The sequence below is a fragment of the Schistocerca piceifrons genome, chromosome 5 (assembly GCF_021461385.2).
Source record: "Schistocerca piceifrons isolate TAMUIC-IGC-003096 chromosome 5, iqSchPice1.1, whole genome shotgun sequence".
NCBI classification, from domain to species: domain Eukaryota; kingdom Metazoa; phylum Arthropoda; class Insecta; order Orthoptera; family Acrididae; genus Schistocerca; species Schistocerca piceifrons.
In genome coordinates this window covers 386,014,496-386,034,836 of record NC_060142.1, presented here as the reverse complement: position 1 = coordinate 386,034,836, position 20,341 = coordinate 386,014,496, and the positions used below count along the sequence as shown (strand labels likewise).

At 45.0% G+C, this 20,341-nt stretch overlaps 1 protein-coding gene across 1 annotated transcript in view; it reads right to left on the bottom strand.

The window, feature by feature from the left end:
* LOC124798494 (peroxiredoxin-6-like) overlaps nt 1-20,341 on the bottom strand; it is a 155,648-nt gene that overhangs the window by 131,292 nt on the left and 4,015 nt on the right. The gene's annotated exons all lie outside the window — the stretch shown is intronic.

Here is a 20,341-nt window from a genome sequence, read left to right as displayed (position 1 = left end):
AAGTGCCTGGCTTTCCCAAGGCTATCAGTAGCTCTAATGGAATGTTTTCTACTCACAGGGCCTTGCTTTGACCTACGTCTTTCAGTGCTCTGCCGAATTCTTCACGCACTATCGTATCTCCCATTTCATCTTCACCTACGTCTTCTTCCATTTCCACAATATTGCCCTCAAGTACATCGCCCTTGATTAGACCCTCTGTATACTCCTTCCAACTTTCTGCGTTCCCTTCTTTGCTTAGAACTGGTCTTCCATCTGAGCTCTTGGTATTCGTACAAGTAGTTCTCTTTTCTCCAAAGGTCCTTCTAATTTTCCTTAGGCAGTATCTATCTTACCACTCGTGATATATGCCTCCAAATTCTTACATTTGTCCTCTAGCCATCCCTGCTTAGCCGTTTTGCACTTCCTGTCGATCTCATTTTTGAGACGTTTGTATTCCTATCTGCCTGCTTCATTTACTGCAATTTTATATTTTCTCCTTTCATCAATTAAATTTAATATCTCTTCTGTTACTCAAGGATTTCTACTATGCCTCGTCTTTTAACCTACTTGATCCTCTGCTACCTTCACTATTTCATCTCTCAAAGCTACCCATTCTTCTTCTACTGTATTTCTTTCCCCCATTCTTGTCAATCGTTCCCTAATGCTCTCCCTGAAGCGCTCTACAACCTCTGGTTCTTTTAGTTTATCCAGGTCCCATCTCCTTAAATTCCCATCTTTTTGCAGTTTCTTCAGTTTTAATCTACAGTTCATAACCACTAGATTGAGGCCAGAATCCACGTCTGCCCCTGGAAATCTCTTACAATTAAAAACCTGGTTCCTAAATCTCTGTATTACCACTACACAATCTATCTGAAGCCTTCCAGTGTCTCCAGGCCTCTTCCACGTATGCAGCGTTCTTTCATGATTCTTAAACCAAATGTTCAAATGGCTCTACGCGCTATGGAACTTAACATCTGGCGTCATCAGTCCCCTAGACTTAGAACTACTTAAGCCTAACTAACCTAAGGACATCACACAAATGCATGCCCGAGGTAGGATTCGAACCTGCGACCGTAGCAGGACTGAAGCGCCTAGAACGGCTCGCCCACAACGGCCGGCTAAATATTATCTATGATCAAGTTATGCTCTGTGCAAAATTCTACCAGGCGGCTTCCTCTTTCATTCATTACTCCCATTCCATAATCACCTACTACTGTTCCTTCTCCTCCTTTATCTACTATCGAATTCCAGTCCCCCATGACTATTAAATTATAGTATCCCTTCACTATCTGATTAATTTCTTCAAACTCTTCGTCATCTGCGGAGCTAGTTGGCATATAAACTTGTACTACTGTGGTAGGCGTGGACTTCGGGTCTCTCTTGGCTACAATAATGGGTTCACTATGCTGTTCGTAATAGCTGACCCGCGCTCCTATCTTTTTATTCATTATTAAACATACTAATGTATTACGCCTATTTGATTTTGTATTTATAACTCTGTTTCACCTGACCAGAAGTCTTGTTCCTCCTGCAACCGAACTTCACTAATTCCCACTCTATCTAACTTTAAACTATCAATTTCCCCTTTTAAATTTTCTACCCTGCCTAGCCGATTAAGGGAATGACATTCCACGCCTCGATCCGTATAACGCCAGTTTTCTTTTTCCTGATAATGACGTCCTCCTGAGAAGTGCCCGCCCGGAGATTCGAATGGAGGACTATTTTACTTCCGAAATATTTTACTCAACTGGACATTATTATCATTTAAGCATACAGTAAAGCTGTATGCCCTCGGTAAAAATTACGGCCGTAGTTTCCCCTTGCTTTCAGCCGTTCGCAGTACCAGCACAGTAAGGCCGTTTTGGTTTATGGTACAAGGCCAGATCAGTCAATCATCCAGACTGCAGCCCCTGCAACTACTGAAAAGGCTGTTGCCCCTCTTCAGGAACCACACGTTTGTCTGGCCTCTCAACAGATACTACTCCGTTGTGGTTGCACCTGCGGTATGGCTATCTGTATCGCTGAGGCACGGAAGCCTCCCCAAAAACGGCAAGGTCCATGGTTCATGGCGGGAAGATGTATGTATGGTGCGTAAATTGGCAATTGACTCTATATAATGAAAAGTGTAAGGTCATCCACATGAGTGCTGAAGGGAATCCGCTAAACTTCGATTACACAATAAATCAGTAAAATCTAAAGGTCGTAAATTCAACTAAATACCTAGGAATTACAATTACGAACAAATTAAATTCGAAAGTACACGTAGAAAATGTTGTTGGGAAGGCGGACCAAATGCTGCGTTTTATTGGCAGAACACTTGGAAAATGTAACAGACCTTCTAAGAAACTGCATACACTACTCTTGACGGTCCTCTTTTGGAATCTTGTTGTGCGGCCTGGAATCCTTACCAGATAGGATTAATGGAGCAGATCACTTGTGGTAAGATAGATACTGCCTACAGGAAAATTAAAGAGACCTTTGAAGAAAAGAGAACCACTTGTATGAATATCAAGGGCTCAGATGGAAAACCAGTTCTAACCAAAGAAGGGAAAGCAGAAAGGTGGAAGGAGTGTGTAGAGGGTATATAGAAGGGCGATGCACCTTAGGGCAATATTATGGAAGTGGAAGAGGACGTAGGCGAAGACGAAATGGGAGATACGATACTGCGTGAAGAATTTGAGAGAGCACTGAAAGATCTAAGTCAAAGAAAGGCCCAAGGAGTCGACAACATTCCATTAGAACTACTGATAGTCCTGGGAGAGCCAGACCCGACGAAACTCTACCGTCAGGTAAGCAAGAGGTATGAGACAGGTGAAATACCCTCAGATTTCAAGAAGAATATAATAATTCCAACCCAAAAGAAAATTACCGAATTACCAGCTTAATAAGTCACTGCTGTAAAATACTGATACGAAATCCTTACGGACGAATGGAAAAACTGGTAGAAGCCGACCTCGGGGAAGATCAGATTCCGTAGAAATGCTGGATCACGTGAGGCAGTACTGACCCTGCGACTTACCTTAGAAGATAAATGAAGGAGAGACAAACCTACGTTTCCAATATTTGTAGACAATGTTGACTGGAATACTCTCTTTCAAATTCTGAACGTGGCAGTGGTGAAATACGGGGAACGAAAGGCTATTTACAATTGATACAGAAACCAGATGGCAGTTATAAGAGCCGAGAGACATGAAAGGGAAGCAGTGGTTGGGAAGGGAGTGAGGGAGTGTTGTAGCCTATCCTCGATGTTATTCAATCTATACATTGAACAAGCAGTAAAGGAAAAAAAAAATTTGGGTAGGAATTAAAATCCACGCAGAGGCAATAAAAACTTTGAGGTTTGCCGATGACATTGTAATTCTATCGGAGACAGCAAAGGACCTGGAAGAGCAGTTGAACGGAATGGACAGTGTCTGGAAAGGAGGATATAAGATGAGCATCAACAGAAGTAAAACGAGGATAATGGAATGTAGTCTAATTAAATAGGGTGATGCTGAGGGAATTAGATTAGGAAATGCGACACTTAAAGTAGTAGATGAGTTTTGCTATTTGGGGAGCAAAATAACTGATGATGGTCAAAGTAAGGAGGATATTAAACGTAGACTGGCAATGACAAGAAACGCGTTTCATAAGAAGAGAAATTTGTTAACATCGAGTATAGATTTACGTCTCAGGAACTCTTTTCTGAAAGTATTTGTATGGATTGCAGTCATGTATGCACATGAAAGGTGGACGATAACTAGGTTGGACGAGAAGAGAATAGAAGCTTTCGAAATGTGGTGCTACAGAAGGATGCTGAAGATTCGATGGGTAGATCATATAACTAATGAGGCGATATTGAATAGAATTGTGGAGAAGAGGAATTTGTGGCACAACTTGTCTAAAAGAAGGGATCGGTTGGGAGGACATGTTCTGAGGTATCAAGGGTTCACCAATTTAACATCGAAGGGCGCGTGGAGGGTAAAAATCGAAGAGGGAGACGAAGAGATGAATACACTAAGCAGATTCAGAAGGATGTAGGGCGCAGTAGTTACTTGGAAAAGGAGAAGCTTTCACAGGATAGAGTAGCACGGAGAACTGCATTAAACCAGTCTCTGGACTGAAGACCGCAGCAACAACAACACATGTACACTCCTGGAATTGGAAAAAAGAACACATTGACACCGGTGTGTCAGACCCACCATACTTGCTCCGGACACTGCGAGAGGGCTGTACAAGCAATGATCACACGCACGGCACAGCGGACACACCAGGAACCGCGGTGTTGGCCGTCGAATGGCGCTAGCTGCGCAGCATTTGTGCACCGCCGCCGTCAGTGTCAGCCAGTTTGCCGTGGCATACGGAGCTCCATCGCAGTCTTTAACACTGGTAGCATGCCGCGACAGCGTGGACGTGAACCGTATGTGCAATTGACGGACTTTGAGCGAGGGCGTATAGTGGGCATGCGGGAGGCCGGGTGGACGTACCGCCGAATTGCTCAACACGTGGGGCGTGAGGTCTCCACAGTACATCGATGTTGTCGCCAGTGGTCGGCGGAAGGTGCACGTGCCCGTCGACCTAGGACCGGACCGCAGCGACGCACGGATTCACGCCAAGACCGTAGGATCCTACGCAGTGCCGTAGGGGACCGCACCGCCACTTCCCAGCTAATTAGGGACACTGTTGCTCCTGGGGTATCGGCGAGGACCATTCGCAACCGTCTCCATGAAGCTGGGCTACGGTCCCGCACACCGTTAGGCCGTCTTCCGCTCACGCCCCAACATCGTGCAGCCCGCCTCCAGTGGTGTCGCGACAGGCGTGAATGGAGGGACGAATGGAGACGTGTCGTCTTCAGCGATGAGAGTCGCTTCTGCCTTGGTGCCAATGATGGTCGCATGCGTGTTTGGCGCCGTGCAGGTGAGCGCCACAATCAGGACTGCATACGACCGAGGCACACAGGGCCAACACCCGGCATCATGGTGTGGGGAGCGATCTCCTACACTGGCCGTACACCACTGGTGATCGTCGAGGGGACACTGAATAGTGCACGGTACATCCAAACCGTCATCGAACCCATCGTTCTACCATTCCTAGACCGGCAAGGGAACTTGCTGTTCCAACAGGACAATGCACGTCCGCATGTATCCCGTGCCACCCAACGTGCTCTAGAAGGTGTAAGTCAACTACCCTGGCCAGCAAGATCTCCGGATCTGTCCCCCATTGAGCATGTTTGGGACTGGATGAAGCGTCGTCTCACGCGGTCTGCACGTCCAGCACGAACGCTGGTCCAACTGAGGCGCCAGGTGGAAATGGCATGGCAAGCCGTTCCACAGGACTACATCCAGCATCTCTGCGATCGTCTCCATGGGAGAATAGCAGCCTGCATTGCTGCGAAAGGTGGATATACACTGTACTAGTGCCGACATTGTGCATGCTCTGTTGCCTGTGTCTATGTGCCTGTGGTTCTGTCAGTGTGATCATGTGATGTATCTGACCCCAGGAATGTGTCAATAAAGTTTCCCCTTCCTGGGACAATGAATTCACGGTGTTCTTATTTCAATTTCCAGGAGTGTATAAAACTTCCTGGCAGATTAGAACCGTGTGCCGGACAGAGACGCGAACTCGGGACATTTGCGTTTCGCGGGCAAGTGCTCTACCGAACTATCCAAGCACGACTCACTCCCCGTCCTCACAGCTTTAATTCCGCCAGTACCTCGTCTCCTACCTTCCTAACTTCACAGAAGCTCTCCTGCGAACCTTGCACTCCTGGAAGAAAGGATATTGCGGAGACATAGCTTAGCCACAGCGTATGAGATGTTTCTAGGATGAAATTCTCACTCTACACCGGAGTGTGCGCTGATATGAAACTTCCTGGCAGATTACAACAGTTTTAATCTGCCAGGAGGTTTCATATCAGCGCACACTCCGCTGTAGGGTGAGAATTTTATTCTTAATACATATATATTTTCTAAATCGTTTTGTAATTTGTTTGATTTTTTAACGACTTTACTAGACGATAAACAAAAGGATCATCTGCAAACAATATAAGTCGTCTGCTCAGATTGTCTCCTAAATCGTTTATACAGATAAGGAACAGCAGAGGGATCTTTAACGTCACCTTGGGAAACGCCAGAAACCACTTCACAAAGTGATGCTTAGTTGTGACAAGAGTTAGAATGTATATAAAGACGACTTCTGTTTTACGATGAACTTTCATAGCTTTCTCGAAAGTTGAGCTCCAGAAAGACGTTAGGAAGGCTAAGGTTTTCAATGCTGTTGTAATTCATAAAATTTCAGGTAGATAATGTAGGTTTGTGAACCAAGCCTCTAAATAATATCGTGTCTGCATGATAAGGCCACTACTGACAAAACTACAAACGTTATGCGTCGAACATCAATCTTGTACCTTTCCATTAGAACTTAGCAAACGAAAGGTAATAGCGTAGTGGATAGAAATTTAGTCTGACAATGAAGTTTAGTTTTGATTTCGCTGGTGCAACATTGTGAGACATGCCGAACGGCGAGGTGTAGGCGCTGAAAACAAAACAGACCACAACAACAACATAGAAAAGAAACAAAACAATCGACATTTAGTAGAACAAAAAAGAAAACCATTGTCCAGCACATGCGCAGACACAGTACCACTATGTGAAAAGACGGTACCAAGGACTCGTGTAAGTTACGGCATCCATGAACGTTACGTTCTGCTGTAAACAACAAACACAGCTACTCCTGATAGCGCCAGATGTTTCCAGTGCGCGCACGTCAAACGAGCTACTTCACGGGTGCATTCAAAGCCGTTGCTTTTCCAGCTAGGTCGGCAACTTCTTAATTCATTTAGACTGACATGCGTCCCAGTTTTCCGAGGCATGAACACCCTACATTTTAAATTCTGACATCACATGAGGCAGTGCGGCTATCGACTGATAGTCGTCGATAGTGAAGTAGGAACGGTTGTCGACTGCGGTAACGACATCCATGCAGTGTACCGTACATACGGCACATAACATGTCGAGAAACGTTAAAAGTCCACAGAACACGGGAGATAGTTAACAGCCGCATTTCAAACAGCCACATCTCAGTAGATACCAAAAGTTTATGTAGTCTTACCGTGAGCAGCGTTTCCTATCTTCACTGAACGTAAACATAGACGGAGACAGGTCAGCAGTGAACTCGGTAGCGATGATTTAATGTGGCTCTTCAGCAAATTTTGTTTTAGTACATTAAGCTTGAGGACTGATTGAGGGCATTCTGCTAACTGCCATGCAAAACAACGGCACAGACGTCATTAGGCACTGTCCAGTAGTTCAGTTGTGGAAGGAGGACAGACTACGTCGAGTCTTTGTTCATGGAATCATGCTGGCAATTCCCCTGTAGAGATATACGCAAGCCATGAACAAAACCTAGCTTGAAGTTTGAGGCCCATTCCTTACAAAAGGGGGTTTATACTATTTAAATTTTATTTTACACGTCTAGTTCCGTAGGATCAAACTGAGGAGCAAATCTCCAAGGTCATGGAATGTGTCAACACATGAAATTACAGCACAAAAGTAATAACAGATCAAATAAAATGTTTATGAACCCAAAAAAGACCAGCCATAAGGTTATGTAAACGCAATCACCAATATAAAACAGGAATTAGATTAATTTTCGAAGGACCTCCTCGACAGAAATGAAGGAATGACCCTTGAGGAAACTGTGCAGCCGTCCGTTGTGGCCGAGCGGTTCCAAGCGCTTCAGCCTGGAACCGCTCTGCTGCTACGGTCGCAGGTTCGAATCCTGCCTCGGGCCTGGATGTGTGTGATGTCCTCAGGTTAGTTAGGTTTAAGTAGTTCTAAGTTATAGGGGACTGATGACCTCAGATGTTGAGTCCCATAGTGCTCAGAGCCATTTGAAACTGTTCAGTTTCGATTTGAAAGCGCGTGGATTACTGCTGATATTTTTGAATTCTTGTGGTAGCTTATTGAATATCGATGCAGCAGTACACTGCGTACATTTCTGCACAAGAGTCAAGAAAGTGCTATCCAAATCCAGATTGGATTTCTGGCTAGTATTAAATGAGTTGAAATTGCTAATTCTTGGGAAGAAGCTGGTATTGTTACCAAGAAACGACAGTAAGGAATATATATATTATCAGAATACCCAGACTAATGAACAGGGGTAGACAAGAGTTCGCAAACTTACACCACTTACTGAAACTTCCTGGAAGATTAAAACTGAGTGCCGGACCGAGACTCGAACTCGGGACCTTTCCTTTTCGCGGGCAAGTGCTCTACCAAGTGAGCTACCCAAGCATGACCCACGCCCCATGCTCACAGCTTTACTTCTGCCAGTACCTCGCCTCCTACCTTCCAAACTTTACAGAAGCTCTCCTGCGAATCTGCAGAACTAGCACTTCTGAAAGAAATGATATTGTTGAGACATGGCTTAACCACAGCCTGGGAGATGTTTCCAGAATGAGAAACTCCGCTGCAGAGTGAAAATCTCATTCTGGGTACACCACTTATTGCCCGAACTGCCTATTTCTGAGCCCAAAATATCCTTTGAGAATGGGAAGACTTACCCCAAAATATAACACCATACGCCATAAGCGAATGAAAATGAGCCAAGCAGACTCATTTTCGTGTCGAACTATTACTCACTTCAGATACCGTTCGAATAGTAAAAATTGCAGCATTAAGTCTTTGAACAAGATCCTAAAAATGGGCTGTCCACGACAGTTAACTATCAATCTGAATATCTAGAAATTGGAACTGTTCAGTTTCTCTAATCGTATGCCCATTTTGTGAAATTAAAACGTCGGGTTATGTTGAATTGTGCTAGAACCTATGAAAACTGAGCCTCACTGTGATTTACCGTTAGTTTATTTTCTACAAGCCATGAACTTTTGTCACGTACTGCACTATTTGAAACAGAGCCAATGGGTCACACAACATCCTTTACTACCAAGCTAGAGTCATCAGCAAACGGAAATATTTTAGAATTGCCTGTAGTACTAGAGGACATATCATTTATATAAATAAGGAACAGCACTGATCCCTGGGCCACCCCACATCACAACAAATTTATCATGTTGGACGGTAATTGTAAAATAACGAGCTAAGAACTGCCTTGACGTCAACAATCAACAAATGACACTCCCGCCACATTTTTGTGTCACCATCACCCGTGTGATGATGGGGAATGTCACATGCATTTTTGTAATGAAGGAACAAATTTGAGATTAAGGAAAAATTTTTTTGCAACAGCCAGATATGACGTGCAGGAGTGTTGCTATTGTGACTGTTCCTGTACCGATCGGAAGAGCATCCCTGGCATTGTTTGTAAACACACTCACTGTTATCGTACGCGCTAACTACGGGAAGACTGCCGCACTCGAATGGACTGCAGCCTTTAAACTGAAAGTAAAGCACTTGTAGGGAGAAATCAGAGACGTTTGTGGAACAATAGAGTTAATATGCACTGTGCTACGAAAGACGGTCGAGACCAGCGATCGAGTCCGCATCATCACGTAATGCGCAGAAGGCTTGTCAAATAAAAAAAAATGGCTCTGAGCACTATGGGACTTAACTTCTGAGGTTATCAGTCCCCTAGAACTAAGAACTACTTAAATCTAACTAAGCTAATGACATCACACACATCCATGCCCGAGGCAGGATTCGAACCTGCGACCGTAGCGGTCACGCGACTCCAGACTGTAGCGCCTAGAACCGCACGGCCACTCCGGCCGGCAAGGCTTGTCAGCCAGGGAAGTTGCTCGTTGTGTGCACCAGAGTCAAAGTGATGAGGTGCGGACATGGAATCGGTTCCAATTGACACGTAGTGTTGAGGACTTGCGCCGCTCAGGCCGTCCATATTTGACAGCTGCACAGGATGACCGACATCTACGACTTTTGAGTCAAAGGAACCGTAGGCTAAGTGCTCCAGTACTGAATTCCGGGTTCGAAGAGGCTAAAGGGCGTCATGTATCGCATCAAAGTGTTAAGAGACGCCTGCATGATGCGAATCTCCATTTCGGACGACTATGGCGAGCACAAAGTTGTGCACCGCAACAACCATGGACTCCATTACGGATAGGCAAGAAATCGTGCAGAATGGACCAGAGATGCACAAATTTTCCTTCCAGCCTCCCTGCCCCTATCTCTGCGACAACCATTAAAGCAACTCATCCTCTCGCAAAGGAGTCACAAGAGTACATATGTACTGAAGCACAGTGGTTAAAGCAGGCCAACTTGGGTTTCCGCTAGCCTGTCAAGCTTCACGGGACCCGTTAAGCCACCTGCACCTGACAACAGGTTGCCCTATCAATCCATCGTAACTAGCCAGGTATATGTTTGCGCAGGAAATTTCACTGCAACTCGTCAATATTGGTGGGTGCGGTAAAGGACACTGAGGAGAAATTAAGAATTGGGGAGTTTAAATCTGTCACGAAAAAGAGCACAAGTTCAGCAGGGGAAAAGTTGTAGCGTGTGTACGAGGCAGCTTCAAATAAATCGGTAGGTGTATGGCAATGCAAATTGTGTGAACAGTTACTAAAAACTCATTCTGTTGGTTGGTTGATTTGGGGGAGGGGACCAGACAGCGAGGTCATCGATTGCATCGGATTAGGGAAGAACGGGGAAGGAAGTCGGCTGTGCCTTTTCAAAGGAACCATCCCGGCATTTGCTTGGAGCGATTTAGGGAAATCACGGAAAATCTAAATCAAGATGGCCGGACGCGGGTTTGAAGCGCTGTCCTCCCGAATGTGGGTCCACTCAGTCATTCGGGAACCTCTAGTATGTTACGACATGTTTGTAAATTTGACCAGCAGTTTCCTCACTCCATAAATATTTTGAAAGAAGACAAAGAATTACTGACTGAAAAGTGTGTCGAAATGTGTGCTATGGACTTAGGCTTTTGAGCAGTTGGCTTTCTAAATCTGGGGTAAACATTGATTGAAATAGGAGGAAATATGGCTCAGTGGATATTAAAAACTACATTCTGGTGGTTCGCAACGTAGTGCGAAGAAGGCTTAAATGGCTCTGAGCACTATGGGACTCAACTGCTGAGGTCATTAGTCCCCTAGAACTTAGAACTAGTTAAACCTAACTAACCTAAGGACATCACAAACATCCATGCCCGAGGCAGGATTCGAACCTGCGACCGTAGCGGTCTTGCGGGTCCAGACTGCAGCGCCTTTAACCGCACGGCCACTTCGGCCGGCGAAGAAGGCTTAGTATGAAAGATAGGATTATTCTTCCAGACACGTACTTTTTAGATTGATATAATATGAAAAACGAACTTCGTGTATGCCAAACTGCATTTGGGGAATTTAGAATGAACTATTTTGGCCACTTAGAATAAATTCAGCGAAGTTGCATTACACAAATTGGAAAAAGTAACTAAAACTGGTATAGTTGGGGTCATATTTGGCTGGAACACACTATGGTCACAGCAACTAGACTTCCAAACCCGTACTTTATTTGGCGTTGCAGTGTAATAGACGTCTTCAGGTTCTTAGATGCAAGGCATCTCGACTTACAGAGATGGTTCTCATTACTACAGAAAACATGCATCAGAGATGACCTAACGATGGTTCGAATTGAGAATGGCCAGCACTAGTCGAAAGAGGGTGAAGTTGCAGAGACAACCGATCACACTAAAATAAATAAATAAGCCCGAAATACGCCGAAAAGGAAAAAACGACAAATAAATCCACCGTTTTCTGGCCTACAATGATCCAGAATGAATATACATTTCATTGACCCTCGTCTTGTGATATTCGGGTATTTTTATCAACTTGCGAACCCTACTCGTAACACTGCAATGAAAGCGTACAGAAAAAAACTGTTATGTAACGCAGAACGGCGGAAAGGAGCAGGCAAGCAGCACCGCTGTAGCCTGCTTGGGTTGAGAATAGCTTGGCTTGAAGGGGAGTAAAGCAGCCGTCCTGTTCTGCTGATAACGTGCGGGAGCTTTCTTGCCTGGCTATCACGCAAGCGTGGGAAACTTAAAATCGGAATGTGAACATCTCTATCGTCGGGCATTATGTGTTGACGAATCTCGGATTTGTTTGTACCCTGATAATCGCAAACAACTTGTTTGGAGACAACCCAGTTATATTGAACACCTCCAATACTGTGCTGCACATGTGGATCAAGTTGGCGATGGAGTGATGTTCTGGGGTGGCATTTCATGGGGCCATCGTACACCTCTCGTGGTTATTGAGGGCAATGTCACTGCTCTGTGGTACAGGAAGGAGATTCTGTAACCAATAGTTGGACCGTATGGCCAACATTTTGGTGTCGGTTTCATATAGACGGTTGATAACTCGTCTTTTCATTCTGCTGTTCTCTTGAGCACGTTTTTCTAGCACGCCAGAGTGGAGTAGCCTGCCTGTTCCCCGGACATGAACCCAATTAACATGTGTGGGATCGATAGAAACGAACTGCTTATGGACAGCGATAACAACTACGTACTGTGAGCGAGTAACGCAGCATCACCATTGAGGAGTGGGACACTTTGGACCAGAGCTGACTTGATGATCTCATCGATGGTATGCCACGATGTATGCAACCTGCATCCGAGCAAGATGACGTTCCATCACATACTGATGTTGCTCAGGAGATCTGTGAAGAACCCTCCAAGGGGAACAGGCGATTTTGTCGTTACACCTTTTTTTTATTTGCTGATATGGACACATTGCAAATGAATATATACGCATGAGTCACAGTCAGATTTTGTTCTATGTGCCACGACTTTCGAAATAAAGGGGTGATGCATAACTATTATAGGCGTGTGTAGATACCGAGTTTCAGTATTGTTGAGAATAGTTTTAAATACACGAAGAGAAGACATCAGAGATGAGGCTGATACGGTGATAAAACCAGAGGGTCTTCGATAGATGAGCGGTTTCGTTTCTGAGTAATCGCTGAAGAATATTCTCAGATGGGTTTGAGCAGAGGTGAGTTGTAAATTACTATCGGTGACGGGGAGAAGGAGTAGGCACATTCTGAGACCAGAGTCGTGTAGAAAATCGTTGTATTAATTGGTCCTTCCACTGTTCATAATGCTGTAGTACAGGCCAACGAGATACTTTCTGCAGGGGATGATAACAGTTTTGAGTAACACTGAAGTTCATCTGCATGTTCGTTGATTCGCGGTTCCGAAAACTCGCAGGGCACTGGTAACATTACCGATACGTTTACCGCTGCAGTTATTCTTAGCACGCTGACAACAGCGACGGACATGTGTGGCTTGTTGTGATGACCGCATTATGTCAACGTCTCTTCTCGCAAACGCTAGCCTGAGAGCGACGCTTCCGTTCGTTGTATGGTTAACTTCCATACAGCCACTTCTGATAACCACTCATATGGAAAGCTTTACCGACACAGATCTGACATTTCCCAAGATCAGTAGCTTCCATCATTTGACTTGTTAACCACAAGAGAGCTTTATGTGTAGAGAACAGGTATCCAAAAACGGTGAATCCTTTAACCAAAATTTAATATGAGATACGAGAATATTTTTGCAGCGTGTGACATTTTCTCGTGTTATTAGTAACTGTGTACGGAATGGGTGGTCGGGGGACAAATCGTATTCTTATTTGTTTCACAGTGAAAAGTGCAAGTGAAATGTTCAAAAAAAATGGTTCAAATGGCTCTGAGCACTATGGGACTCAACTGCTGAGGTCATTAGTCCCCTAGAACTTAGAACTAGTTAAACCTAACTAACCTATGGACATAACAAACATCCATGCGCGAGGCAGGATTCGAACCTGCGACCGTAGCGGTCTTGCGGTTCCAGACTGCAGCGCCTTTAACCGCACGGCCACTTCGGCCGGCAAGTGAAATGTTGAAATAAATATGGAGACTGAGTAAATACATCTCCAGGTCAACACACATTGATTAACAACATTGTAAATCGCCACTGAAGATGCAGCACAAATAAAAGAAGCGAAACGCGTGCTGTAAAAACAAACTGCTTTTCATTTAGTTGCGAAGACGGAACATGGCTCTATGAAAGTTACGAGGGTTGGAACTTAAATAGTGGCAACTATTTATTTACAGCTCGTACAAAATAGATACGTGTTTCAAAGTTTTACTGACCTTCAAAGTAGTCACCAGCATTGTGTATAACCCATTGCCAGCGGTGTGGAAGTCGTAGAATATTCTTAGCAGTGCCAGTTGTGGTGACAGTTCGAGCAGCGCGGTCTACGCTGTTCATTTTTGGAACACAACCTACGACCAGCTTAGAGACAGAAGTGATGACACTTGCTGCAGGACCTGACCATCATTTTGCAGGACAATGCTCAAGCACGTACATTGCAAGCTGTTACTGATTTGTTTGACTGATGGGGCTGCTAAGTGCTGTACCACATAATGCACTCCCCCGATTAAGCCCTCCTAAGTTCAACTCGGTTTCTAAACACAAGGAAACACTTCATTGCATTCACTTCAGAACTACTACAAATTCGTCGGGCAATAGACCGCGCCGCTCGAACTGTCAACACAACTGGCACTGCTAAGAGTATCTTATGACTTCCACATCGCTAGGAGCGGGTTATACACAATGCCGGTGACTACTTCGAAGTGCATTAAAACTTTGAAACACGTATCCATTTTATTCGAGCTGTAAATAGATAGTTTGCACGGATTAAGTGAAGCACAGAATAAATAGCAATACTAGTACTAGTGACGGAGTAGCTCTGTAAAACAAGGACTAAGGATCTGAATCTTTATCCCCTTCTTTGGACAGTGAGGTCTCAGCTGAATTGCCGAATATTGATACGTACTCGGAAAACATCACAAAGTTGGAAAGAATACCTGAAAAGTATTTTCTCCTACATGGAGGCAGCGTATGAAAAATGCGCTGGTGATTCTGGTCTGTCGTCCGAATCTAAAAAGTAATTCGGGGTTTGAGATCAAAAAGAGAAGCAGTCGTCTATGAAATACTGTAATTAATTTAGTTAGAACACAAAATTTCAGAAGATTTGGATACATAAGACAAATTGCTAAATGGCTGCTAACATGAAGAGCAGTTGTATTTTACAAATATAGTTTTCAGTTTTAGGGTTAAATAAAGACAAAATTTACGTGTGCGCTCCTAAAGATACTATATACTACATATCTAAGGATATATTGCACACTTACCTCTTTCCTTAATTTGTGTTCCATGGAACTAGTGTATACTGATTTGCTTTACACTTCCGTTTGTATGAGAGGTGTTTCTTATTTTCTTTTTACAGCCTAAAAAAAAGTATACAATGAAGCCTATAATATCGCCTCACTAATTATCTCCTAAACTTAAACAAGCGGCTTTCGTAATGATGCGTCGTTTTTCTACCAATGAGTTACACCTATGTTATGCTGTGCATCTAGACGATACTGTCGTACTGAATCAGCTTGCAGATTGCAGCTTTTGCTGAATTCCTCGGAGCTCTTCCTTTGTCTTGGCGAGCCACTGCCTAAGGAGTTCCACTGTCTGTAGTAACTATTACCTTTACAACTGCGGTAGCACACTCTGTGGCTGTCATTTATATGGTAGTTAAACCGTATGGCATGACTGGGCGGGAGACCACGAAGGACAGATTCAGTCACCAAATTGGAAAGGTTTTTCCTATTTTTAGCGCCTGCAGGCACATTTCCTTGGCGAAGTATGGGAGCTGTGTGTGGGAGTATAGCTGTTACATGTAGATGACTGTAATGGCGAGAGTGTAGTGTAGTGCAGTGTTCGAGATCATGGCAGAAGGGAGAGAGTGAAACACGGTGCTGCCATTTAGCCTACTCCTCTCGAAGAGCACTAAGGGGACCTCCGAGCTTAAGGTCCCCATCCGACGGACGGGTCACTATCTCCTCACTTGACCAAACACTGTCGAGGTGTTTGGAACTGAATCCAGGACACTGGTGCAAAGACTGGTGGTCAGGGACTTTACACCACCACTCCTCCTGTCTCCTCTGCCGTCAAAGACGAAAACTGGCACCAGCACGCGATGCACCCGGACGGTCACTCATCCAAGTGCTGGACATTCCCTGCAGTACTTCGGTTATCTGATAAGAAACGGTGTATCCTCATTGCCACGGCCATTGACGCTGCCATTTCTTTCACATACAATAACGCCTACGTGGTTTCCAAGCCGATCTTATGGTGGACCCATACACCCGAGATTTCTGTGACTAGTGCTAGTTCTGCAAGGTTCGCAGGAGAGCTTCTGTAAAGTTTGGAAGGTAGGAGACGAGGTACTGGCAGAAGTAAAGCTGTGAGTACCGGGCGTGAGTCGTGCTTCGGTAGCTCAGATGGCAGAGCACTTGCCCGCGAAAGGCAAAGGTCCCCAGTTCGAGTCTCGGTCGGGCACACAGTTTTAATCTGCCAGGAAGTTTCATATCAGCGTACACTCCGCTGCAGAGTGAAAATCTCATTCTAATCAGCCATTGCTATCCAATATTTCTACTTCCCATGTTCTGAAGGTGCGAAATTTATCACAAAGCTTTTCTGATGGTTTACATCTCACTTACGACTATCGCCGAGCATTAAAACATTGTCGTTTACAGTAAAACTGTAGAGGTCTGTATTGTTGAGATATGTGAGTGGCAGTAAGTATATTAATGAACTGGGGATTCGGAAGGGCCGCACTGATATTTATGCTGTTTACCTGTTGGCATTGGATTTTAACCACACTGTTCCACCATTCTACCACCACAGATAACAGTGCCACTCCGAGGCGAAAACGTTTTTGGTCGGACACAGAGATCACATTAATACCAATTTAAAATGAAATTTCTCATAAAGATAGGAAGGAGCGGTCAGTGATTGCTTTGAACTGTGTATTTCAAAGGTTGTGCGCCCATGATGTATTTAACTCATCATGTAAAAGTAAACAAGCGCGTGAATCTGTATTGATACGCAATTCAATATCTAACAAGCATCAGTGGAACGTTACGCGTGTGGATATCCATGGTTACACAAGGTGCATTGTAACTGTATCGTTTTTATTTGAGAGACGCCGGTTTTTATTTTTAACAAACCAGTGTGGAATGTGCTACATACTACGTCAACATTATATGTGCGATACAAACATACTGGAAAAGGACGTATAACAAGAAGTTTTTTAAAGGTCAGTAAATAAATTTTGAAACCGGTTATCAGGAGTAAAAAGTGCGTAATACGATCTTGGCTGTTAAAATTTGTTTCTAAAATGTTGGTACACATTTCGCAAAAATGTTGGTCAGTTGGAGTTTGATGTATGAATCATTGCTTTTTACGCTTTTGAAAAACATTCCTGTTGCATGTTAACCAGATTAACTGGAATAACATACTTTTATAAAAATTCTTTGTTTTGGAAGGCGTATCGTCAAAGGGAACTGTCACAGTAGATGATTACGAGGCTAACTCTTCCACTTCAACAGATAAGAAATAAACAGCTCAATTCAGTTAAAAAATGGCTCTAAGCACTATGGGACTTAGCATCTGAGGTCATCAGTCCCCTAGACTTAGAACTACTTAAACCTAACCTAAGGACATCACACACATCCAAGCCCGAGGCAGGATTCGAACCTGCGACCGTAGCAGAGAGCTGTTCCGGACTGATGCGCCTAGAACCGCTCGGGCACAGCGGCCGGTGCTCAGTTCAGTGTGATCACACTTTCCTTAACGATGATTCTCATGACAGACTTCCCAAAACTGCAACCAGAGATGAAAATTTTGAGGAAACGGGTAACAAGATCCTGGGCAGTTGCAGAGTATATGAGGTAGTAGAATCAGAACAAGTAGTACACCGCACTTGTCATGAAGAATTATGAGTAAGAGCGGAGAGCGGCATTTGCTGAATGCTGACTAGAATAAAGTACAGAAACGAGTTTCTCAGCAATGTACGGACCTTTTTAAGAAGAACCCAACCGAATTTTTTTTGTGCTACTTTGCTACAGTGGGTGACACATAGATCGCCATTTCAAACAAGAAATGAAATGGCAAGTGAATCAGTGGGTGGAAGCCAGTAGTCTTGTATTTAAAAAAAAAAGGCGAGATCAAATGCCCAGCGCTTTATATTAGCCAAACGTTTTTTAGTTGATGATTATCTTGTAAAGGGTGAAGCAATAGCTTGTGAATACCACGTAGATCTAGAGGACGAGCTGATCCTCATATTCGTTAAAGGAGAATATAAATAAGTAAATAATCATGCAATCCACCTTCTCACGAAAGTGCTTTGCCAAATGGAAAACTGTGTAATCTGAAGGATGAATTAGAATGTCCACCGTACTGGAGCTGCTGCCTTGTCATATCCACATATTTTCACAAGTCAAGAAATACGCAGCTGGACCACTTCTTCTGTAAGGAACAATGACTGGCTTGTGAGTAGTCTTGTTGACAGTAATGAGCGACTGCCTTATCAGGCTCACTCTGTTCTCAAATCTGGTCATCGGTTAGGGAGATCCGCGCGGTCTCAGGCGTCTTGCACGGTTCGCGCGGGTCCCCCCCTTTCCCCCCCCCCCCCCCCCCCCCCCCGCCGTAGGTTCGACTCCTCCCTCAGGCATGGGTGTCTGTGTTGTCCTTTCCGTAAGTTAGTTTAAGTTAGGGTAAGTAGTGTGTAAGCCTAGGGACCGATGAACTCAGCAGTTCGGTCCCATAGTCCTTACCACAAATTTCCAAATTTTCAAGTTCGGGAGACCCAATGTGCTGACTCACTCACGCAGGCCGGTGTTACTAATACACTGTCCAGCCACGTTTATCTGACCACCTGTCAGAAGCCTAAATAGCCCCCTTTTGCAGCGCGGACCCATGTAAGGCGTGCAGGAAGGGTCAATGAGATTCTGGAAGTTACCGACAGAGACATGGAGCAATGATAACTCCAATGACATGGGCAACTGCGCTAGGTTTCTCGGTTGAGGACACCATCGCGCGAATAGCCCAATCGAAGTTGTCCCACAGATTTTCGACTGGGTTTAAATCCGGGTTGTTTGCTGGCCAAGGAAGTACAATAAATTCACCCTGGCGCTTTTCAAGCCACTCAAGTTCACTGCGAGCAGTGTGACTCGTTGCGTTATCCTCCTGGTAGATGCCATCGTCCCGAGGAAATACAAACTGCATGTAGGGGTAGACATGGTCCCCAAGGATAGATACATACTTGTGTTGATCCATTATGACTTCCAAAATGGCGAAATCACCAAGGGAGTAGAACAAAATAATTCCCCAGACCATAGTTGCAGCAGGTGTTTGCTATCAGACGTTTCACGCCGTAAGCACCAACAGCCAACCCTCCCAATAGGGCATAAAACGTGATTCATCTGGAATGACCGCTTGTCGCCACTCAGTGGACGTCCAATTGCGGTAATGGCATGTATATCCCAGCCTTCGTCACCGATGAACAGCAGTCAGCGTCGATGATGAATCAAGAGCCTGCTGCGAAGGCCAATACGTAGCAACATCTGCTGAACGGTCGTTGAGGACAGTTGGTAGCCCCTTGGTTCGTCTGGGACTCAGCTGCTCAGCAGCTGCACGTCTATTAGCCATTTTGCAGCCGTCTTTCATCTGTCATCTATGGTCGGTACCGCACAACAGTTGCCTCAGCACTGGTTTTGGACAGCACCAATTTGTCATGCACAGTATACTTAACGCGGCGGTACGCAAACAGTTTGCTTTGCGTACTCAATCATATCAGGAATGCTTCCACCCCTGGCCCGAAATCCAATGATCATGTCCTTTTGGACGTCAGGTAAATCGCATTACGACAACGACTGCACACCGGTACCTCTAATACCTGGTAGCAAGTGCTCTTGCATTGAATCATGCCTGTATTCGTCGTGGCATGCTATCCACGAGTTCACCAAGGCACCGTTGGTCCAGATTGTCCCCCTCCTCAACTGCTGTTCGGCGTAGATACCTCAGAGTGGTTGGTGGGTGACGTCCATAAACAGCCCTTTTGTATCTATCCCAGGCATGTTCGATAGGGTTCATGTCTGGAGAACTTGTTAGCCACTCCAGTCGAACGATGTCGTTATCCGGGAGGAAGTCATTCAGAAGACCTGCACGATGGGGGCGCGAATTGTCGTCCTTGTAGAAGAATGCCTAGCCAATGTGCGGCCGACATGGTTGCACAATCGGTCGGAGGATGGCATTCACGTATCGTACAGTCGTTACGGCGCCTTCCATGACCACCAGCGACGTACGTCAGCCCCACATAATGCCACGCCAAAACAGCAGGGAACCTCCGCCTTGCTGCACTCGCCACAGTGTATCTAAGGCGTTCAGCCTGACCGGGTTGCCTTCAAACACGACTCCGAGGATTGTCTCGTCGAAGGCATATGCGACACTCATCGGTGAAGAGAACGTGATGCCAGTCTTGAGCGGTCCATTGGCATGTTGCTGGGCCCCTCTGTACCGCGCTGCGTGGTGTCGTGGTTGCAAAGAG